At 38.2% G+C, this 25,524-nt stretch overlaps 1 protein-coding gene across 1 annotated transcript in view; it reads right to left on the reverse strand.

Moving 5' to 3' along the window:
- The window catches only part of CNTN1 (contactin 1), a 205,777-nt gene that overhangs the window by 123,099 nt on the left and 57,154 nt on the right, over positions 1–25,524 (reverse strand). Inside the window, exon 2 of the mRNA XM_058806137.1 lies at positions 25,090–25,133. The gene's annotated coding sequence lies outside the window, so the exon portion shown is untranslated. The remainder of the gene's footprint in view (positions 1–25,089; positions 25,134–25,524) is intronic.

Genomic DNA, 25,524 nt, shown 5'->3' on the forward strand with positions numbered 1-25,524 from the left:
AAACTGCAGGATTCAAACACAGTATTTAGTCTCAGCAACATTTAAACAACCATTTAAAAATAATCAGACTAGCAGGATCTCTGCAGTTATATCCACCTGAAAACCCTGACTCTGCATTCCAGCCCAGGTATCTGAGTCAATGTAACCACACTGCATCATCATAATCCTTTCTCAGCATATTCCCTCTACCGCACTCAAGTCCACAAATAAAAAATATCCCTTTTTACCTTAGATGGTGAATTCCTTCTTGTCCTTTCGTTCATAGTAACTATTCCAAGTTTGCATCTTTGAAAAAATACAAGGATGGTTAAACCAATAAACTTCACAGATCCTCTCCTGCGGCAGAAAGCAAATTACAGGGAAAAAAAACAAAAACAAAAACCAACCAAAAAACACTTCAAACTGTGACCTCAGAGCAGAGCACAGCCGTTAGCATCCCTCAGCCAACCTTCAGCAGAAAGCAGGTTTAGACAGCATGAAAACTGGCTCTGTGCATGGCTGCAATGCTTTCAAATCAAGCATTCTGTGCTGTAAGCTCAGGGATTTATATCTTCTTAAATAGGCCGTCCCACTCAATGCTGCTTGTGTGCATGAAAATATGAAGCATTTCACTGCAGTCACTTTATGCAAGAAACTACCCCAGTCATCTTTACAATCTCTGTCACTATGCTCTGAGACTAAAGAATGAGGACAGCATGCATAATTCATGCATTAAAATTTTCTGTGCACTTCCTGCAGCAACTGTTATATCCAGTAATGGGGTATTGATCAGCTCATCGCTAAAACAATTGGGGCTGGGCAATTGCTGTGCTGCAACAAACAATATTCCATCCAAAACAGGATGCAGACGCAGGCTTCCCCCTGCAGCACTCAAATGTAACTCCAACATACATGGCATTTACATATTGCAGAGTGTTTAATCTAGACTCTGCATTTCTTTGACCTCCAAAAAATGCTGTGTTACCTGAGCCTTTTATTTGAAGTCTGTATTCTCTGCAGACTCCTGTGACTGTGCAGCATGAGAAGCAAGTATGTTTTCCTAACCCCATGTTCAAAGCACATTGAACCTCTGAAAGCACAGACTAGATGTAAAAGCTTTCTACCCCATGATATACTCTTTGCCCCATACACATCTGAACCATGTTTGTACCAGGAAACAAGTCCATTCTCACTTGAATCCTCCTATGAGAGTGCATATATTATATTCTATCTGCATAGACCTGCATAGATACATCATTTTTGTCTAGCACAAAGCCCATAATTGGTATCTGCCAGATCAATTAAAATATGCTCCAGAGTTTCTACTTCTTTCCACAGATCTGACCATCTTCCAGCCTTTTCAGCATACTCCTTTTTCCTGCACCCCTGTCATTTAAACAAGCTTCATTGACAGTATATCAACCCTATTTCAGCCTCTGTCTTCAGCAGCCTCTGGGCAGGCCCCATCTCTGACTGCCACATGCTTCTCCTCCTATACACACAAAAACCACAACTGCCACTGTTTCATAAGAAAAAGATAGACAAAATTGAAGTCATGACTGAGATGAAACTCCAAAGTAGTATTTAAAAATAACATAACACGGATCTTTGATTACCCTTGTGTTGCCAAACTGCACTGTCTGTCAACACTGGTGCATGAACCACACAGACCTGTGGTCTCCTGAAAGCCATGGAATTATTCCTTACCCTTGACAGTTTGGCTCTGCTCCTTAATCACTAAAATCCATCATCATCACTAAGACAAAGAACTCTTACTAAGATTGGTTTAAAATATATTCAAGAAGTTACTAAGATAACAATAATAATTAATTATTCCTGGCAAAACAAAAAATCTGGATGGAACTGCAGCAGAGAGACATATATTGATGAAAACCTGAATCTAGGCTAAAGTATCAACTCTCCTGCAATTGTACACATTCAGAGTCCTACCAAGGAAGTTAATGGAAAACTGTCTGGAGCAAGCAGGATTTGGCATACAGTCTGGAAACTTGAATGAATAGAAGCTTTTTCAGCAGAAATTCAGGAAGAAGTTTTCCTTTGTTTGTCTCTCACCAAAGCAATCACCTTTCAGCACATCCAGCATCTACTGCTTTCCCTTATGCTGAGGCATGCCCATACATTTCAGTGGGTTGGCAAATGTATCTCCAAGAAATTCCCATATGTCCATCTGGTACATCCTTTCTCAACAGCTACCAAAGCTATAATATAACAGCAGTTAATCACTACTTTGGGATACATCAAAATCAGACGTTTAGTTTGTCAAATTCTTCACCCATTACTGAGTGCTGGGTAACAATCTCTGACAAGCATTAAGCTAGAAATTAAAAGTCGTATCACCAGGTGATGTTGTGCACCTGACTCCTTAATTAATCAGATTAGAAGGTTTCTGTAGAATGGGAATAAAACCTCACAAAGATGAGATTCATGCCCCAGGTCATGCAATCCCCATGAGTTCACTCTGGTCTTATTCTAATCAGTCCTAAGTGGGAAGTTTACTGGGAAAAGAATGCTCATGTAGGCAGTGCAGACTAGTTCATCCTGCTCTTACATTCCAGTGGACATCTTCCACTTCTTACTATGTTGGGAATGTTCTCCAGATAGACATCTAAATTTGGACAGATAGCAACACATGCCTATGCAAGAGTAAGATGCCCATTCTCTGTCAGAAATCTGTCAGAACCAGTTCAGCTCTTATGGTCTGTTTAAGAGCAAGTTGAATCATTCTTATGTTTGTGGACTCTGTTGGTTAGATTTCTGCCCAGTAGGATCAGACTGAGAGCGTGTCAATCACATGGAGGTACTGACATGTAGACAACTCAATTTACACATTTCATTCCATCACTGTATCTCCCCTTCATTTGATTTAACAAGAATATTTCCTGGACGTAGGGAAAGAGACATGGTAATTTTGGGAACATTATCACCCTCCCTATTCAAGCTATGTTTGGGATTCCTTAAAGAAAATGAAAAATTGCTTAAACCTGATTTCATATGTAAATACCACAACACAAGTGCCATATTGGACAGTTCTGTCCAGAATATGAATTTTGATCATTGATTCAAAAAGAAACTAACTGTTTGCCTTTTTTATGAGAGAAAGTTAAATTAGTCATTGAATTCAGAAGTTTGAAATGGAAAACATCTCCATGTGATTGTCATTGGTACTATAATACATCAGTTAAATAACTATTTATGTGCAAAAATTGTTAAGATGTCAGCAACACTTGCCTGATATTTTAGAATTTGTATGTAATATGGTGGGTTCCTCAAGAGAAGCTCTGAAGAATAGTTTTACATCTAGCAGGGAATTTCATAAGAAGCATCAACAATAAAAATAGAAACTGGTACACTTCCTTTGGAAAATAACAAATATAAGAAGAGTTTTACAATTTAGAAGGGTAAGAGCCAGAAACTGGACAAACTAGTGTTTTCTTGAAGTTACTGGCATCAGCAAACACAAATAGGAGTGTTATAGGTATCATTACACTGAAGGACTGCCTGGGTATTTCACTGTGTTAGGCATCCCAAAAATATCTGACAATCCATGCTGACAAAAGCTGTGACATGACAATCCATGCTGATTGCCTTCTCTGTGTATTTAATTGTAACTTTAGCATTCCCTGATTTGCTGCTGATGAAAAGGAGATAATGAAAATGCCCTGCTCTCCTTGCTTTACTCTTCCTATTCCACATTTCTCATGTAAATAAGACATTCTCATTTTTACTATGCCTAGAGAGATGTCAGAAACCCACAAGAAAAAACACAAAGATTTATCCTTCATCATGAAAACCAGTTCCAGTACAATACACAGCCTCCCAGCCCTCCTGGAAAATTATCCTTTCAAAGTAGAAACTCCAGAACTGGGACCTTTCTCTTCAATCTGGTATGGGAAAGTACTCATGGCATGTAAGGTTTTAAGACATACTACGCAGTAGACTGTCAGGTACTCTCAATCACAGGATCCCATTTTTAGCAGAGTATATTCTGAGACCATAAAACCATTAAATGCTGCCATTTCTTATCAACATCTTACAACTCTTCATTTTATTTCTGTAATTAGTTTTTGCAAATTTTGCTGGTTTATGCACCTCTATTTTTTATTTGTTATTCTCTCACTATAGTCTAACCTCAGCCTTGATTTATAGAATCATACACGTTTAGGTTGAGAAGATCCTTGAGATCCTTTAGTCCAACTATTTACCTAGCACTTCCAAGTCCTGATGTTCTTCCTTTCTTGATGGTTTTTACTTTTTGCACTAAAAATGCGCAAATTAAACTCTTTAAATCTCTATAACTTGCAGTTATCCAGGCCTCAGGAAGTGGGGTCATTTTCAATCTTCCTGACATGCCAATAGTTTTTCATGTTTAGCAGTTTTTATTTCTGATGTTTTGGCTACCTTAGCACAGTCTTATCCTGATGTCTCTAACTGCTGCTCTGGATGTCATTCAAAGGAACAACTTCATGGTTTCTTCTACGCTTTCTGGAGAATTTTTTGGTGTTTTTTCTTCCTAAAACTTTACTCTAGTACAATCTCATTGATAGACACAGTATCAACTACTATATTCTCTTTAGATGCTGTACCTCTACTTCAATACTACCTCATTCTTTTCAAATTGGTATCTCAGACAGTATTTCTGATATTGTAAATTCAGGTACCAGCTTAGGCTCCTCATAGATAAATTAAGGTTTTCATTACCCACCCCCACAAACTTATTCTGCCAGATTCTTTCTGAATCAGTGTGTCAGTCTGAATGTTATCTCTAACCCAAATCATCCTTAGATCATTAAATTCACTTGCAAAATCTTTCTGCATAATATTGCTCATATAAAATCTTTTAATATGCACTTAATACCCTTGTCCAGTTTTTCATAATTTTAGAAACAAATTAATACAAAATATTTTCCTCTAGCCTGGACAAAGACAGTACCTTATCAGAGCACTGCTACTCTGAGCATGTGACTTCTCTCCTTGCCTCCACTTCTTTGGTATGTCAAATAAAAGCAAGTTCACACTGGTTCCATGGACTATTCTCATTATTATTCTCACTTGGTACTGAACTGCCAACTTACAGTTAGTCTGCAAGTTATTTTTCATTATGTCCTTGTTAAATTCTCAGTGAACCACTTCTGTGCTTCCTCCCATTACACTTCACACTTTGGAAGAACTCTGCAACACCTGCAAAGTTACTGCATTGCCCTCCTTCAAACCCTTTCTTAAATCTTGTTTGCTATGATAATTGCAAATTAAATTGACAGCGCGTTGGCTGCTCTGGAAAGCTGAGATCGCTATCCTCAATGGATGATTTTCTTTCACTGTTTCTTTGCAATTCCCCATCTGTCTTTGCCTTTTATGTTATACTTACACTCATAACTACTATGAGTAATTCTCACTGGGAGAGGGACAGACTTCTTGTTTGTTTAAAGTGATCTCTGTTTGATGACTCTGACTTTTCAGCACTACAGTAATGGAAGGTATCAGAGGGCACAGAACAATAGGAATTTAACCAGAACTATCTCACAGAACCTATGGAGTCAGACATAGAATTTGAGCTGGCTCTCAATTCCTACAGAGAAGTCATATGAGGCTGAACAAAATCAAGACTGCCAGTTCAGTCATTTAAGCTGAAAATGTGACTTTGATCTTCTGTGGATCACACTGCTACCAATACCTAAACATGTACCACAACAAAACCGCTGCTTGTTCTGCTTTACTGTTTAAGCCAGTGTCCCAAGATGTCAAAGATACTAATTATATGAAAATTCCTTCTTTAAACATTATTCAAAAACAATCATGACATTTAATACAATTATATAAATTGCATGCCAATATGATTCTCCCTACTACTTATACTATACTGTATTCTGTAATATAGCACAGGCTTTAAAAAAATCATACTGTTTATTTACAGTTATATTATAAAACAAAAGAAGAATAAAAGAAAATATAGTAACCATAGTTATTGGTACAACAGACTACTATATGTATCAGCCATATTTCAAGTGTAAAAGAGATTCCATATATACTGAGAAAAATGCCACTCCAAATGTCCCAAGAGCGAGTTACAGATATAGAGCTGTAGAGAGTACTACTTTCATGTTCTCCTAGGCCTTTGCACTCAAACAGCAACAAAGGCTGTATCCAAGACAACACAGAAAACTTCCCTCCAAGTGGTTTACAATGTTTACAGAGCAATCTACTTCAAATCACTGCTGATCCAAAGCTAGCACCAAGTGCAGCATGACTTGCTGCAGCATATGCTTCCACAGACTATCTGTAATACTGATGGGAAAATTCTCTTCTTCAGGTCTTCTCTTCACATGGTTTTTTAGTCACATCCTTGTCCTCAGGCCAGCTGGACAGCCCTTAGAGCAATTGAACCTCTTCATATGTTTTGAGCTTAGCAAACAGTCTGCTTGATATGTTTTTCTCCTGCATCTTTGATATTGCTGGTTTTGCACTCTACTCTGCATGCTTCCTCTGTGACTTTCCTCACCTCTGGATTGATTGTTCTAACCATCATTAGTTAAGAACTCCCTCCGTTTTCTTTATTGGTCATCACAGTACCAATTTACATCACAGGATAGACAAAGCAAGCCTATGCTTCACCCAACAGCAATTCAGTGTTGGGCTGCCTGCTATTGAAGCCAGACTCCTTCCCATATCATCATCCAAAGACCTACAAAAATTCAGAGTACGCCACAGGAATCAACTGAATTACATGTTTTGCCAAAGAGTAGAAAAATCCAAGTATCCATGTGAGCAGAAATTCAGGGCCACTGCCTGTGGAGAGCATAGCAACGAGTTCAGGGCTGCCAGCTCTTTTTAAGCATGAAGCTCAAGCCAATAAATGTTTCCAGCTGACTGAAATGCTTTAATGACAAGCCTTTTACCATACAAACAAGAGACAAACTGCTGCATCCAAACATCTTGCTGGAGTTGGGTGGGAGGGGGCCACAGGGTGAGGGCAGGGGCTTGGGTAGCCAGGCGCCACAGGCAGCCCTTGCTTTAGAGGCACAAGTCCACAGCCCCTGAACGAGCAGTTTGGGGCTGGGCTGATGGCAGATCCGGATCACTGGACAAGACCACTGCAACAGGGCAGGCCTGAGGTCCTCTCCAGAGCACAGCACGTGTCAGAAGAGCCAGACTGAAATCATGACAGTGCCCAGTGTCCCACTCTGCCTCCGCGTGCTGCAGCAGAGTGCTCTGCTGAACACACCCTGCCAACTCCAGAAATCTGGGGAACAGCATGTTCCCAATTCAGAGATCTTGTGGCCACAGGAATCTGATGCCCTGAAAAAGCATTCCAGATGCCAAACCACAGAAATACCAACTTATAGTCTCTCTGCAGATTAATACTAGTGACAAAGTACATGATAGTCAGAAGGCATATTCTCCTGCTCACTTTGTAATCTGCACATTTAGATTTTCATCTGTTTTCTACTCAGTCTGCAAACTCAGAGAAAGCATATTATAGCTTTTCAGAGTGGACTGCTGTCCTTGCTTTTGCAATGATGGAGGGAATGAGCACGTCTTTTCCAACAATGAGCCACCAGAAGAAATACATTATTTGCTCACCCTAATTTTATTTCATTCTTTACTAATTTTGCATGTCATACTACACTTTTGAATGACAAAAATGTCCCTGTGCTTCCTAATAAGCAACACGAGATAGCATTTGGATGCATGAATATCAAAGGAAAACTGAAGTGGGAGGCCCGTATTTAATTTTTATCCCCATGTCAAACATACTTCTCAGTCAGTACCACCAAGTGTTTTCAAATGCAGGTCAATCTAGATCAGTAGCTTGCCAGTAAAGAAGCAGTGACACAAAATAGGCAGAAAGCTTCCCACTTCTCTGCTACCAACAGCCTGTATTTTCAGTGACAATCATTCTCTGCTATTCACCACTAGCCCCTTCTCCTCTCTGCCAGAGCATGGCTTTTGAATTTCTCATCTATATTTGTTCACAGTTCTTGGAATCAACACTTCCATCACAGAACACACAGCGTTAGCTCTGTCTGACCAGAGAAAATAAACATAAAAATACAAATAGAGAAAAAAAGGTTATTTTCTGCTTGGGGACAACTGTGTTCCTCCAAATAAAAACTGAATCAGACATTTGGATTCTCCTAGGAAGGAATTTCGCCTGCAATAATATCCATTCTCAAATCCAGGAACAATCATGTTTTTAATCTTCCACCTTAGAAATGCACTGTGAGAAATTGCTAACTACAAATAAAGAGACAATATGAAATGAAATGAGGAGTTCTAAATATGCATCACAGACTGCAGGGGGAGGAGCCTAGCAATTAGTAGAAGCAGAAAACACTTATCAGAGAGAATTTAGTGGAAAATCAATTAAATATGTAAATTTTCACCTTTGGGGGAAAACACAAAATTAAGCCAGATCAGGATTACAAATTCTATAAAAAATGGGAATGAGAAGCTTTCTTTCCTTTAAGCCTTATTTTCTAACCTGTATCAGTGCAACTGGTTTGTGTGACTTTTTACTTCCTTCTCCCCATGCTGCATAAACTGTTTGGGGTCTTAGGTGATTTTTATTTTTTTTTCCCCCCCAACAAAAACGCGATTTTACCAGCTCATACAGAATAGGCTATTTCCATGGGGTGATGCTAATATCTGAATGAAGAGACTAATGTCTACAACTTTGTCTGAAGAGACAAAGGAATAACAGACAGCACGTTGTGAGAAGCACAACATATGATATGAACTACAAAACATAAGGGGTTGCAACCACAACATGGGTATGCAAGCTCTTTTGCTTGTTTTAGAAGAAGCTAAAGCAATGGTACTAAAACAAAGTTGGGAATTGTTTTGAGGAAGTACGAGCTCGATTTCTAGTCCCAAAGTGAAATGCTACCATGAGATATACTGTGGAATATTGGTTTTGAATGAGTAAACAATAAGTATGTAAACAACAAATAAAGGATACTTTTGAATGGGTGTGGTCTATTTCTGAAAGAAAAATACTTTTTGGTCCAATGACTGTAGCATTGCAGTTTCTGATTTTAACAACAAAAATCAAAATGAAAAATGATGACACAGTATCAGAAACACATCTCTTGTACACATTTAAATGCTCACCAATTCTTTTAATACAGACAAATTAAGCTAAACATTTCATAGATTAAAAAAAGTAAACAATTTAATGTAAAATAAGTATTTCTAGTCATTGGCCAGGGTTTTTACTGATATAGTTCCAAGACCAAACATTTTCATTTACATGGCCAATGATGGGATGGCTGAAGGACTGCAACATTCTCCCACTGTTTGCAGACACATCTGCATTGAAGCATGGACGGTCCTATGAAGATAAATTAAAGAAAATTTTCCAAACGTTCTTTCAATTACTAAGGTCTGCAAAAACTAACAGCAGCTCCTTGACAAATACAGGAAATGTTCCATAGGAGTCAAATCACCATATAAAACTAAATACTGTGCCTTATAGGATGCAGAAGTTAAGAAACAGTCAACCTCCTTTCCTATCCCCCCACCCCCCCAAACAAAAAATCCACCAAAACAGTTAAATTACTGCCTTTTTGTAGTTGTCCATCTTACAGTTCTCCATCTGACCAGTGAGATGAATAATGTCAATGTAACTATTTGGGCCTCTGAGTTGACATAAGCTGCCTGTTAATTTTTTAGTTATTTTTTGCTTGAGATATTAACAGGCATACAGAGACTGTATTTTCAAAAGAAAAATGCACAGCATGTTTCAAAGGAAAGAAGCTGCAGCTTAATGGACATGTACTGTGTATCCCACTGTAACTGTCCACGAAGGAAAGTAGCAACATCAAGAAAAAGTACAAATATGCAAGTCTTCTAGCTACCCCACATGAAAACTGACTTCTGAAGAATATCAAGAGGTACTATCCTTTTGTGTTAGCTTAATTGTGTGTTTGAGGGCTGCATTTTTTAGGATTTACAGAAAGTGGTGGGCTCCATTCTGTATATAAAGCTTTTATTTATAACAGCAGTATATGGGTACTGACAAACAATGAATCTATGGCCAAATCCTGAAATAAATTGCAAATATACCATCTGGCACTTAAGATTCAGTTAAATGTCACTGATACAGCCCACCTGTTCTGAGAAGTTTCATTATACTGAAGTTGCACCCAATTTCTCACAGAAATTATTCATTTCTTTCAAGCATTATGATGGTCTAAAATAAAACAACTGCAGGCATACAACTTTAAAAGTAAATAACAGAATTTACCCATTAGAAAATTAAATATAAATCTATTCATTGACTTCTAAAGAGCAAATTAAGTTAGTCTTGAACTTATAAGTGATATTGGCCATATTCCATCTCTTCCCCTTGTTTTCAGTGCATTTTCTGCCATAAAGCACATAAAAGGTTTTGTTCCTATCAGATTGAGTAATATTCTAAGATAACCTGACAATGAAGGACAGGAATCCTCTAACGAATTCAATTTTGATCTTACCAGTGTATTTCCAGACTACCGATATGTTATCACGTCTTAAAAAGCTAGTAATCTTTTGTAGCAGAAGCACTGAATCTGATAGATGCCTCTTACCAGTATCTTCCTCTTATTTCCTAATATAAAACAAAACTGCTACTGCACTGTACAAAACACAGAGCACAAATTAGTGACAAATTTAAACGACTATACAAGCTTAAATCTGTGGCCAGGGTTTGAAGAATTGTTTTCTAGCCTACAGGCTCCAATTTTGCTATAGAGCTACTGGCAGTTTCTATTAACTTTAGCAGGACTGCAGGGTTGTTGTAGTCTGGGAAATGTTTGCTTCATAGTATTTAGTTATCTGGGAAATGTTTGCTTCATAGTATTTAGTTATGCTTCTCACAAAAGTAGTTATGTTTATCTGCTATCTCCATAAAAACAAGCTGAGATACCAATGAAAACCCCTGTTGCTTTAAAAGGAAACATACAAGACTTCAGTTGTCATGACACTAAGACCAGACAACAAAGCCATCTGAGATAAACTAAAGAAAATGTGTCTTGTACAACTCTCTCTGTAGTTCTGCAATGCATCTGGAAAATACCTATAGTGTTCATTACAAAATAATTCCTCAAAAACACATCTAGACATAGGGCAGTACAAGTAGTTTTACCACTGCCCTGCGACAGCCTTTGCCCTTCTTACCAAACCAGCTCACTTTTCTGGGTTTTCCTTTAAAGATTCAGACTCTGACCATTCTTAAGGAAAAAAACTCTAAAACAACACAGCACACACCCAACAAACAAAAGCCCAACCAAAACCTAGTTGCATCTCAGCTTTTGTGGTTCTCAGTTTCTCCCACTTCTGTCTCTTATGTGGTACTACAACACATGACATTTACTTCACATGCGACTCCAGACAGCCACATTCTCTACACCCTTTCCAGCTTTCCTTCCACCCCAGCATTAAGCTTGTTTTGGACACGAATCATCCCCAGAATGGGAGCACTGATGGCACAGCAAGCTGAGGTGTAGGACTTGTGATCATAACTTTGGCACCCAAGCCTTGAACTTTATCAGAAGTTGCTGCTGCTAGGAGAAGCAGCTCCCCATCATCCTACTGGATGAAGGAAATATGCGAGTTCTCCTGGCTGCTGACATTCAGAAGTTTCCTTGCAATTATCCTAGGCTTATTAAAATAAAAGTTAAAGACTCCTAAATACTGTTCCATGCCAGCAAAATGAGACCCACCCTGAACTGCTTCAGCATTCTAAACTGCCACTGACAGCAATGCAGTAAAGACTCTTCCCTGCATGTTTATCACAATGGAGAGTCAAGAATCAATAATGAATAAACCAGCAGGAAAGATCAAGTGTGTTAGTGCTACCATTTCTATGTTCACCTCTATGAGCTGTAGAAATGCTCACTCAAAAGTAGGAACAGCTTTTCAAAATGACCCAGCCTATGTAAAGTCATTTTCATTCTCAAATTCTCCTTTTCACTGACACAATGACTTAGATACAAGATACATTTGGAGGTTCCTAACTTCTCTGCTGCTTTTCTTCCTACATGTGAAAAGGAAGATTTTTACCTTTTAAAGGTCAGCTCAGACTGTTTGGACTTTTTTGCTTTCCTCAGCAGGGAGAATTTTGAAGATTTATTATCTACTCCCATGTGATCCAAACAGTCCACTTCCAAATCACAAAGGATTTATTTTTATCAGAATTAGAAATAGTTATCAGTAAGCAAGAAAGTAAATAAATTGCATTAAGACTGCTAAGGCACATTAATAAACTATTGGAGCCAATGCTCTAATTCCTATATGCAGTTAGATTCACAGGGGAATTTACACAGTAATACTATTCATTAATAATTATTGCTATAATTCCCTTATTATGATCATCAAGGAAGCTTTAATTTGGAAGATGTAACAATCATCTGGGCCCCAATCCAGCAAAGCACTTATAAAAATGTTAATTTTCATAATAAAAATAACCAACTGGATTTAAACAGGACTGACATGCTTAAGATAATCTTGGTTTTGTAAGCCTATAATGGGAAAATCAAGTAGAAACATTATAAAAGTAGTCCATGAAATCCTGCCAGAACTTTGCCTCAATATTACACCATTATCATACATTCTCCAAGGAGCTGCTTTCTTCTGGGAGACTACCAAGTAAAATGAAGAACTTTTATAGAAGCTAATTTAGACAAAAAGTATCTATTATGAAGCCAAGGACTCTTAAAACAAACATACAGCAGAGAGCCAGATGATCACAAGATCTCTATCTGGTACTTAAGATTTATGTGTCTGACCTGAAGCCAAACCCTGAACAAGATCTTCCACATCTGATTTTGAAATGTGTTGTCTTTTCCTTTATTCACATTCTCCAATAAGTAGTTGCAAAAACTCCTTCAGAAACAAAGAGTTGGCGTAGGTAACTGGGTGTTCACTTGCAATTTATGGAAGAAAAGGAAGAAACACTGGAACACATTTTATTTATGTGTTGTTTTATTTAACATCTTGGTGACATTTGGACTGGGTAAGAGCTGATCACAGTAGTTACGAACAAATGGCCAAACCTCTGCAATCTTTCTGGAGAATAGATCAAGACTAGCCGTGGGGAGAATGACCTAGGAATGTTTTTGAACAAAAAGCTCAATATAACCCAGCAATGTGTACCTGCAGCCCAGAAAGTGAAACATATCCTGGACTGCATCCAAAACAGGCATGAGAGCAGGCCATGTGAGGTGATTCCACCCCTCTGCTCTGCTAAGACCCCACCTGGAGCCCTGTGTCCACCTCTGGGTCCCCAACACGACAAGGACCTGTCGGAAGGAGTCCAGAGGAGGCAGTGCACCTCTTCCTAGTCCCCTATGGAAATGCATTCTTTTTGACCACAGTCTTTCTTCAGTACACTAAACATTTACAAAACATCACCAGTCATAGTGTTCAGTCTTATATTTAGACAAGGCTTTTTGGAAACACAGACTTTTTTTTTCCCACCAATCAGGAAGAGTAGTGGTCAAGGAAAAGTATCTCTGAATTTCTGTAATAAAATTTTATCTGCATTTAGCTGCAGCAGAATGAATTTTGAAGAATCCAAATAAATTGTCAGGAGTTTTTGAAAACAACATGAACAACTTGCTGCCTTTTTATTCTACAACATTTGATCATGCTCTCCGTTAACTTTTCCCTTTTACTCTTATTTCAGACCAGTTGTATTCTCTGGTTATATGCTTAAACATTTAACTTTATGTATAGAGTCCAGTGAATTCATCAGCAGTATCAGATAGTAAAACCCCTACCTATGCCTCTTGCCCTATGCTAGACAGAGATTTCTGCTTCTGAATGAATTCAGTGTAATTAGGAATGAAACACAATGACAAGTTTCACATAAAATCATATTTCAAATGCTCTGTCCACACTCCAGATAACTTTATAATGTAACCTACCAAATCTTAAGTGCTGGTTCCTGCCTCTCTTCTCCCTGAGTAGCTAGAGATCTAGGTTCTATCCCAGTGTCCAGCATTGGGAGACACCCATCTCCCATCTGTCTATTTCCCATGTATATAACATACATCTTCAATTTGCCCTCATACCTACCTTTATGCTTAGATTATTGATGCTCCTAAAATAATGTTGATGAGTTTCAAACATTACATACTTGGAACTTTTAATTTCAAGTCATACCACCTCCCTCTGCCTACTCAGAGCATAAAAAATAGCCAGAACAAAAGGACATCATCCTGGGGAGGCAGGAAACTAGGAGAAGACTTAAAAAGGCCATTTTAAGGTTTATATGTTGCGTGATGTTTCAACTCTATTAAATATAACTCAGTACCAGAAAATATGATTACATATATCATTAACTGTACTAAAACAAATTACATTTGAGTTGCTGAAAATACAGTGCACTGCTAGTGGAACATAAGTGGATTGCCTGACTCATTCAGGCTGAAGGTTAATCCTAGAGGCTTCAGAAACCAAATGGAGGAAAGGCAAAAAATCCTCATACCACCAGTGAAGGACATTTCACTAATTATATGCACTTCTGTACAGCTCCCAGACTTGACATAAAGAAAACTTCACAAAGAAAAACAGGGTGACAGCCTAGGCTATGAAGTTTATCTGTATGCCATGTACTTAGCTACCTGGAAGCAGCAGCAGGTGACCCAGGACAGGTAGAGCCCAGTGCCTGATGTGGTTGTTGCCCTACGAGTTTACCTAACAGTACTTCCCACATCTGCACTGATGGCACGAACATATTAAACATCTTGAATATGCCATGGCATTGCTTAGGCTGGCTCATACAAAACAAACTATATTCCCTGTTTTATGACTCTGTTGCCATTGTATGCCATACTCCAGCTATGTCCTAATTTGAGAAGGTAACTCCACTTTACTGCCTTTTCTTCTCCCCCCTTCTCTCAAGGTGCATCAGTTTCCTAACATATCAAGGCTGGAAAGAATCCATGCTGTATTTAAGGAGATCCTCTAAATTCAAAGTCTGACAGGTGAGGACTGCTGAAGTGTCCATATGTCCCCAAGATCAGGATTTCAGGCCATACTGATTAAGCTAAGTTTTGGATACCTGCAGCATACATAAATGCTGCAGCTATGCAAAGCTTAGCTTAATCTACTCCAACATCTTAAAACAGCAACTAGGAGCCTAAAGAAAGAAGTGCTTGTATTTCTTCAATGAACACCTTTGTCCTTAACCTTTTCTAACCTTATGCCTTTGAACACAAAGAAATTTATTTCTCTTACCCTCTATCAGAACTATCAATAAACTTTGGCTGTCCTTTTGAAATTTGTTAACTTCTTTTGATATAACATACTGTCATGATAACATCAACGCATAATTTTGCAATATGTTTCCTTTTATTAATTTTAAAAAAATTTAAAATAATTGGATTACTATGTCACTTCCTTATTAACATTATGTCAAAAAATAGGTGGCGCTACTATATTACCTGTATAATCATATACAGATGATCAACTTCTGTTGATCTAATTGTAGTTCTCCAATTATCCCTTCAATGGAAGTTTTTCATCCGCAAAATGAACCGTCCTAAGCAATTACTTTGCAAAATCGTTCACCAGTGCATCAAAGCATTTTTCTAAAATTTCTACCTATTCATATTTTTGAAGGTATTTTCTAACCTCTTCCAGATGCTTTTATGCCTTTATGCTGACAGATCATTTACCTTCGGTTTTGATCCTAGGTCCTCTTTGCACTATTTCTGCACATTTCATTCAAAGTATTTCTATTTTTATTAAAGCAGATCTCCTCTAGGTGCAATACCAGTTTTTCTGTGTTCCTTGTCTTTCCACAGGCTCTCTGGTGAGCTGTCTGGCACACTGGTGAGAGAACAAGGGCAGGTCAGTGGCAGTCGCATCTCTCCACTCTGGGAATCTACATCTCTGACTGTCAGTCAGATGTCAAATTTAACGAACTTCACAGCACTCATAAAGGTTTTTTCTTCACTCAGACTGGATAAGGTGCATTATCATTATTTGATTTTCTTCTCTTCATTCTGGCTTGATGACAAAGGCCACTCTAGCTTTTATAAAAGCAAAACTTCTGAACTAATGTTATGCTTTGTTTTTAGAAATTATTCATTAAGACTCAAATCCTTTTAAGTCACAGTACAGTAAAAGAAAAAATATTGATATTAACAAAAATAAGAACATACATTACTAGCTCTCAAAATATCACCAGTGGCAAAGTACTTAAATTAATTGTGACTCCATACAGAAGTCTTTTTTTTAATGATCTTTCTTCTGGAGAGACATTAAATGAAAACTAATGTTAATCTGTTGAAAGACCCGACAAAAGTATTTCTGAAGCTGTACATCAGACAGCTGAGCTGTATCTCAGACTGCTGCCAGAGAACAAAACCAAAAAATGGTTTGGTTAAAGATAAAATATAAAGCAAAATAGCTTTAGCTGCATTAAGCATAAATGTACATAGACTAAATTTTCCACTTGTTCTCATCTCTGAGGCATCTTATGTCTAAAACTGCATGGTTGGTGAATTCAGTAATTATGTACTTGAAATCTAAAACATGAACGGTGAAAGTTAAAAAAAATGTAATCATTTGTTCTGTGGTCAACAGATGTAATGAAACAAGCCTTCCTACAAACTGAAGTCCTACTTCTCTCATGCTTCTTAAAATAATTTCAGTTTCTTTTCCAGCACATGTACTTCCTGACATCTCCTCTGGGCAGGAGACACTGCCTGCTATGCTTAGCCCAGAGTGTGTACATGTTGATGCTGCCAAGGGAAATATGTAACAGCTTTCCACTCAGGAGGGAACTGATTTGGGTTTTTTCCTCTGTACTCAACTATGGACACCATGAAACTTGTAAGAACCTAATTCTCTTCAAGGCTTGCAGAGAACCTCACTCATTTTAGTGGGAGCTAGTACAGAAGGTCAGAATTTGATGTAGAGAACTGACAGGCAAAAAGCAGTTGCACAAACCTCATTTCCTTAAGAAACAGTAAAATGTTATGCCAAATTAAAGTTCCATTACATTAGCAGTGCTGGCAGCACAAGCTCTATGAAAATTTCATCAGCTTATTAAATTTGAGTTATGTAACATAAGCCTGTCATAATGGAGTTAAATATACATGGAAAATATATCCTAAAATATTTATTTTGAATTTTATATGTACCCTGCACACCATAATTTATATATATTATATGTCCTTGTGTGAAGCAAGTCCCCAAAAGTATTTAATTGTATTCATGATATTTTCAGCTGGAGGTTTCTCATCAAAATAGAAACCGATCTAAGTGATGAGATAGTCTGATCCTTGCACACCTCCAAGGCTGAGCAGCTGGAACACCAAGTGACAGTGGTTGGAAGCACAGCCCCAGGGCTATGCCTGAACCAGGCAGAGCGAGGAGCTGGAGTGATTCACAAGCCAGCTCCAAGAGCTGTTCTGTTAGCTACTCACTCATGGGTCGTCACAGCTTCTACTTCTTGCTTAAATTTCATGACTAATATAAAGATGCTTTAGTTTTACTCTGTATTGAAAGTAAAGGTCAAACAGGATTCATATCTTGCCCACCCTACTGCTGTCTTTTCCATGCCTTCCCCAAGGGTGGAGTGGCTTTCACCAGAATCTCAACTCTCTGAAATTCTGCTCCTTAAGACCCAGAGCTTAAGAATTTCCTTCCTACAACCTACATGACTGTTCATTCCTTTCTTAGTTACACCCCTGAGAAACAACTAATCCAGGTTGGTTTGAGTGCTTTGGATAAATAATAATGCTCCTTGTTGGCTTCAGGTGGTTTTCATTCAGGGAAAGCCTCTGAAAAACCCTCTGACACCACCTGGTTTCTGCACTTCTCATGAGGAATTTCCAGGTTCCTCTTCCCAGCCCTACTCTGCAAGGCTGAGCCATGTTGCCAGCAATCAGCTGCTTGTTTGACCTACAAAAACATCCACAGTCTGATTGCTCCTGTCACAATTTCCCAGATGCAGTTTGGCTATTACATGCAAATGCCTCTTATGAAATGACTATAAAAAGTTAAATGAAAACCTCCTGTCAAAACAGAGACTGTGATAAAGATGTTGCTCACAGAGCCAACACCAAATTCACACAGACATATTCCCAGCCTGCACAAACATCACTCACTTTGAAAAGTATTGTTATTCATTTTCTATCAAACAAGGGGAAGAGAGATCAGAAACACACAGGTTGCATCTCCCACCTTAAATATTATCTTCAAGACAACTTCGCTAAGAATTGGTTATCAGGAGCCAAGAAACTGACAGCAAGTTAATGCAGCTCAGGAATGTACTCCAATAACTCACACATGGTCTGCTGAAGCACCTAATTTAATACTTAAGCTTCCTAAACAATAGGTCTGAAATATCAATAAATTTCACTCTTCCTGGACTTCTCCACACAGGAATGTGACCAGTTGGTTCAGAATTGCTCAACTGAATTTCACTGCAAAAACCAATAATGGGAATTTTGTAGACTCATGTTGCAGGCACAAAAACGCACACACACAGACAAAACTGGAACATACCTAAGATATGCATGCAGCCACAACAGTGAAGAGGGCTCAGAAGCAAGAGGGAGACTTCAATCATAAGCCGCAGCTCTCACCTGTGTTTGAACTTCAAAATATAAATGAAATAGAAATAAGGCTGACTTTCTTTATCCACCATGAAATGAAACATGGACCATTGTTCTTGGTTTCTATTACTGTTTAATTTAAATCCTTTATTAACTCCAAGGCATGTTGTGGATATAGAAGAACATTTTAATTTAGAAGAATATTTTCATCTTCAAACTCTGTTGTGAAGCAGAAGAAGGAACATTTTCAAGATGCAATCAAGTCTGTGGCCATAAAGCAATGTGCAGGCCATTTTTGCTTTTCGCTGTGCAGACCTGGTAGAGAGATGGTAGCTGGTGAGTTTGTCACCCTCAGTGATCCACACCTGTGATTTTTTATGGAAGAAAATTACTCACTGCTTCTAAGATTACTGTATTAGGTAAATTTTGTTATGGTTATGAACAGGCTGGTAGCAATCTGTAAGATCTGTAAGGAATACATGGGGGTAAAGAGCCCATACTGACAGTCTTTGCCTTCTTTAGGCAAGCCTAAGGGAAGGGAATAATAGCTGATGGGAGTTTAGTGGCCTAAAATTCTTTTTCCTAATGTCAAATAGTTGAGAACTGGATTTCACTGGAAGCAATTATTCCAGAAGGATTGAAACAGTGACAGAAAGAAAAGTGAGCTAAGAAAAATGGGGTAAAATAGGAGGAGAAGGACACAAGAAACCTCATCAGTAAAATGGAGATGGGAAGCACTTGGGCCATTGAGATCAGTTTGTATACCTCAGCAGTATACATACCCCTCCTCATACAATTTCATACTTTAAATGCCTATTTTTGACAGAGCTCTAGAAACAAACTCAATTTTCTAAATGAAGTTACCCCTAGTAAAAATCAAGTCTCTGTAGGCCACCACCCCTCTTGCTGTTGCATAGAAGATCACCCTAGCAATATTTTTTTTGGCAAAGCAGATTCCTTTACCACTACTCAGATGAAAAATGTGACCACCTCTCCAGAAGCACTCTGCAGTGATGCAGACTCAAGTCTATCAAGAACATCAGCCAATCCATCTAACACCAGTATCACCTCCAGCTGTGGAAGCCACTTTTCTGATCCATTATCTGTCCCACAGCTTATCTCCTGGGAGAACAGCCCACCTGGCTGCTGCCAAAACAGACTCACTGCTTTCACATCAGCTCCCCACACTGCTCTCCTCACCAGAGCAGCACTCAGTAGACAGCAGATGGTCTCTCTCCTCTCCACATGTGACGCACACCCAAAAGCTGAACTCTTCACACCATTATTTCCAGTAATATGAGATTTTTTTCTATGTTACTTCAGCAGTTTCACAGTGAGTAATAATCTAATTTGCAGAAGCAATTGCTTAAATCTTGATGTTGTTCTGGCACTTTCAATGCGCATAAGTTTTGGAGACACTTTCAAAGCAAGGATACACTAGTATTAACACCAGTAGCCAGGATACACTCACTATTAAACAAATCCTTCAAAGATGATTATTGAGATTCTCTGAAGCTTTTTCAGTGCAAGCAATCAAATATCCCATCCTACTGCATCCATGGGAGTGACTAAAACAGGTGTCATCCAGGAGAGAGCAATTCCATTTAAACCTCTCTTGTTTGTGTGTATGCATTTGCACATGTATAGACATGTAGGTGCATGCAAATGACATTAAAAAGATATAATGAGCTGTTAGCAGCAATGCTGTTTAAATTGCCATGATGCAGGATTAGCAGAGCACATGTAACTCAGCAGTTTGCTATACCTCATGTGCAAAATTAGGTATGCACTACTCAGTCATTTATAATTCATGTTTGGATCAGATTGTTGTCCAGTTCTCAGTTACAAAGTACTATGCTTCTGCTATTTCTCAATTTTAGAATGGTATTAATTTTGAAGAATAAGCATGAAATCTTATCTTTAAAATGGAGAGCTATATCCCAACAGGCTCGCAAGCAAACTCAGCAAGGACCAGGAAATCAGCTGAAGGTGCACTTCTAGTGTGCAGTTTCAGTCATCCTTGAAGTAATAAATGGGAGAATTATACACTAATATATAAATATTCTTAGAATGAACATGTAATTTCGGCTTTTGTATTTGGTATAATTAGGACAGTACATGATGTTAGTGAAGTCATTACTGGTATTCTGCATTTAGTCCTTAAATCAACACCTTAAAAGAATATTTAAGATCAAATCTAAAGTTTCTATTTAGTCACAGTTGTCAAACTTGCCTTTGGCAGGACCTAAAGAACTTTAACCTATTGGGTTATTCAAAACAAAGCTAAGATGAAATTGTATACTCCACAAATACCAGCAGACAGCAACAGATTTCATACTATCTGCAGTGGTTTTGAGTGGGATTTATACAGCCTATTGTTTAAAAAATCCTTAGTGTAAACATTAATCTGTGATCCCTTGATTTGCTTTTTAGTGAATAAGCATTTTTAATAATGCAACTATCAACAAATTTAATACCTTACTGAGACATCTTTAAAAAAATAAAACCTATGCATTTCAAATTAATGTCCATATCAAAAAAAGGTTCTGTGGTCTGCAGCTATCTAGTAATTGTTTTTTGGGTCTTAAAATCCACAAGTAACAACTATTTTGCATAATTATTGGAAGGTCAAGTAAGCACTGCTTTGCAGACTTAGTCTCTTTACAATGAAAACACACACTGTTCTTGATGGAAAGTGAAATATAGCAAAGATGTCAAAGTCTGCAAGGCCATTTGACACACTCAATTCCTATTCACATGAACTACTTTTTATTTATTTGGGAAAACTGGCAACACATAAAACTGCATTAATGTCTTGCCTTGGTTCAAATAGATTTCACCACACCCGTGATCTAAGTGCCTAACACAGATGCTTCCTTCCTCAAGAATAGGAGTTTGTGTTTGACACCAGCATCAATTCCAGAGGTTGGTTAGACAAATATTTGGATAATCTTCCTTCCACAGGCTCTGCCTAAGGATAGCGGTGTTGACACATTAACAAAAGAAGTGTTTTGAAAATCTGCAAGTGCTCTGCTCCTAATCTACAATAAATTATGTTGTTTATGCAAACAGTGCTTCCTCTGAGCAAAATATAGTTTAATTTTCTTTTGCAAATGAAGGGCTTGTGGGTTATTTAGGGAACTGGTATACATCATCTCTGTTACATCAGTTACTGTGTTTCCTCCAAGGCCACTGGCTTTTGTGGTCCACTCTAGCAAAGACTTCTCTGGACACCCCCAGGTATAAGTATCCATGCCTGACACTCAGAATTTGCAGCTGGTTTGATAATTATTGAACTCATGGCTACATATGTGCTTCCATACTGTCCTGCCAAAGTCAAAGGATTTTGCTGCCGGGGGGAACCGCACTCTGGAGGTGGCTTTCAGTAACATACCAGTCACATTTTAACCCCAAGCAAGGTGGGAAAATACTCAGGCATGTTGAGAAACTGCAGCAGTAACTATACTGAAGTATGCATGTAATAAATACAAACTTTTAAAAAATTAAATGTTGAAGGCACATGGTCCTACCTATTTCACAAGAAAATTAGTCAAAGACAAATATAGTTGATTCAGGCAATCTTAGCTGGACATAATTAATCTTTTCACAGTCCCTACTCTGTCAAACACCTGAGTAAATTATCATCTTAAACAAAATTTTCTCAACAGAAAATGGCAAGATAAATTACCTGGCCTGTTGCAATGTATCAGTGTACCACTCAATAACTCAATTTCTGCAAATCTGCAGCAGTTTTGTAAGATACTGCTGTACACAGTGCTATTGAAAAAAAATGTTTGTTTTCTTTCAAACACAAAAAAAAAAATCTCAAAAGCACAATTAACTGCATTGTTGTGAAAACTGGTGCATATCCAAAACAGCTCACAGGTGAAGATCCTTTATCAAGGAGACAATGGGAGATATTTACATTTCTGCCAGTCTGCTCCACAAGAGGAGCAGACCACTCGAACAGTCCAAGGATAAGAATGTGGAGCAGCAGAAGCTGAGGCAGTTGAGTAATTCATCTCTTGAGAGGAATGATTGCACTCTGTACTGGCTGGCACAAACTGGTGAACAACAATCTACTATGTGGAAAACAGATTGCCCTTTATACTTTGCTTAGGCCTTTACCAAAAGCATCTTAAAACACTTGAGTAATTTGAAAATAATGCCTCCAATATAAAAGGCAGATATATAGTTCTAGATTCTGTTTATTATGCATTACTTTCTACCCTATGAAGGCCTTTCCAGGGAAAGGCTTATTGGACCTGTTTCTGGTCATTAAAAAATACCCAAAAGGAATTCTGCAAGACTGTTGACAAGTATTTAGTCAAGTAACAGTTATAACCAGACAGTATCTTTCATGTCTAGAGGCATTGCAATGAGGAAGAAACTCCATTGCTGCACAGAAATACATCTATATATGAAAAGCACTAGTTTTGAATGCTTGGATATTTAATTAGTTGACAGCGCACCTCAAAGAGACTTCTAGACAAGATGCTGCAGTTTATGCAATAATTAACACGCCAGCATTACTTCTGCTGAATACCTGAAGCATGATACACTTGCCTCTCAACCTTCTCTTCAAATACATGAGAGCCATGGTGCTTGGTCTTGTCACAGAACCATGTCTTTGAGCCAGACACCAAGAGAGGGACACAACAGGCACTTTTTGCCACTTCCCTGCAGCCTTGGCCCCAGTGCTGAGCTCTGCCAGAGAGTGCTCCTCTATGGCAGCTCAGCATCTCTCCCAGACCTGAACAAAACATGAATGACTGGCAGATCCTACAAACACTGGCTAATCCCATGAGGTCAGAGAGTAACAGGGAGGCTGCCCTGTTGCATTCCAGCTGCACTGCCCTACCCCCAGCCTCTGTCATTTCACATGGCAGGCACTGTCTAAAGATGGTGATCAGAGCTGCATGCTCACCATGTGACCTGCTCCCTCTCTGCACTCCAGGGGCTCAGGAGAGAGCTGTGCAGGACACCAGTGACTTACTCCCAGCTGCTTCCTTCCCTGGGGAAAAGCACTGAATTACATTAGACCTGACCTGCATCTCAGTGCAGCTGCACAGATCCCCAGCACCACCTGATGAGCTTGCAGGCAGGTGCCCTCTCCCAGCAGAGATAAGCAATGCTCTCTGCCACTACAGGGAAGTGCACACTCTTGCACTTACACCTTCCACACCTCTGTAACGATCTTTGTTCTTCATTTTCCCAGGCAAACAATAAAAGAAATATTCATCTTTACTGATGACATGAATAAATTAGAAACAGCAGGATATTGTGGCCATTTTGAATGAAGACAAAAAGCATCAGGTATATCCAGCTGCTCCTGGGATCATGAACTCATTTACACAATAAAAGAAAACAGTTCTTTAATTAAAGAGAGCAACAGCACATGCCATACCTTATGTTATGGCATACATTAAGTTATGACCTTATTGGTAAGGAAAGTATAACATATACTTGGAAAATAGAGTGTGAGGAGGAATACAATTAGGGTGGATAAACTCATTCTCAAACAGAAAAGCAGTGTGTAAACAATTTAATGGATCTGATCTCAAATAGGGAACAGGTTTCAGGAATGAAAGATCTATCTCAAATGCCTGTCATACAGCAAAAAATTATGCCCTTGTAAGCACAGAGGGTAGAAACCCTACAAACATCTGCTAGCAGCAGTGTGCATGTGCTGCAAGTTTGAGAAATGCTAATGGCTCCAGCAGATCTGGCTGATAAGAAGCTTCACTTAAAGGTGAATCGTACTAAGAACCTAAGCACAGCTGTGTAAGGACAGGAACTAACACAGTGAGCCATGATATCGTACTCAATCCAAATAGAAATGCATTGCCAAACTTCCAGAACTCAGATCAGACAACTGGAATCACAAATAACTATTAATAAGCTGCACTTTCATCTTTGTTAGTGAAGAAACCAGTTTTATAGAACGTAAATAAAAATAGCTTAACAGATGAGTTAGCTCTCTCCAGAAATTATACCATAAATCAAGGTCCAAAGAAAAAAATAATTCCTAAAATGTATAATCTCATTAGCATTGAACACTCATGTCATACTATATAATATATTAATATATTAATGAACCACGATATAATCCACATACTGTCACATATACACAAAGTCATGTCTTAGTACTTTGGAAATGGATGAAAGATCCAGATAAATATTTGACTCTAGAAGAATGAAATAAACAGTAAAACTGGGGATTTTTGGGCTATTTGTCAGATAGGTTAGCTAAGGATGACTAAAAACTTAAGTCTGATCTACACTGATTTGTTTAAGTTACAGTAACTGAAGCAGCATATGAAACAGAAATGCAAGGAGGAATTTCACAAAAAAAAAAAACCCAAATCACAATATGAAGAATTACTGTCATTTTTTTCTATTACACAGATCACTTGGGTCTAGTGCTACAGAAACATTCAACACAACAGCTTGTCAGTATGTCAAAGGCACTGAGGTTCTGCCTCTCAGAAAGATTACTTTAAAATTGTATGTAAGAGCTGAAAAAAAAGTCACCAACCTCTAATAAGGTAGACTGTTTCACTGCAGATCCAGAGCCAGTATCTAGAAATGAATAAAAAGAGGGTTCACTTGTTTGCTCAATCCTCAGTTTTTCAGTTACCAATTATCAGAATTTTTTATGCATAATTTCCTAACACTGTCATACAATCAGCTTTTAACAGATATTTCCAGCATTCATAAATATGTGGATTTCCAGTAAGTCACTTTTTTGTATAAAAATAGGACATACCCATAACATTCTACTAAAATTAAAAGGAGATGTTTCCAGCATTCATAAATATGTGGATTTCCAGTAAGTCACTTTTTTGTATAAAAAAAAGACATACCCATAACATTCTACTAAAATTAAAAGCAGAGTAAACCTGTGTGGTTTTATTTTTCCTGACAACTTGACAATAAGCTATTATAGGCTTCCTTTAGAAACCGGCTTGGT

This window comes from Ammospiza caudacuta, chromosome 5, assembly GCF_027887145.1.
Source record: "Ammospiza caudacuta isolate bAmmCau1 chromosome 5, bAmmCau1.pri, whole genome shotgun sequence".
Lineage (NCBI taxonomy): Eukaryota > Metazoa > Chordata > Aves > Passeriformes > Passerellidae > Ammospiza > Ammospiza caudacuta.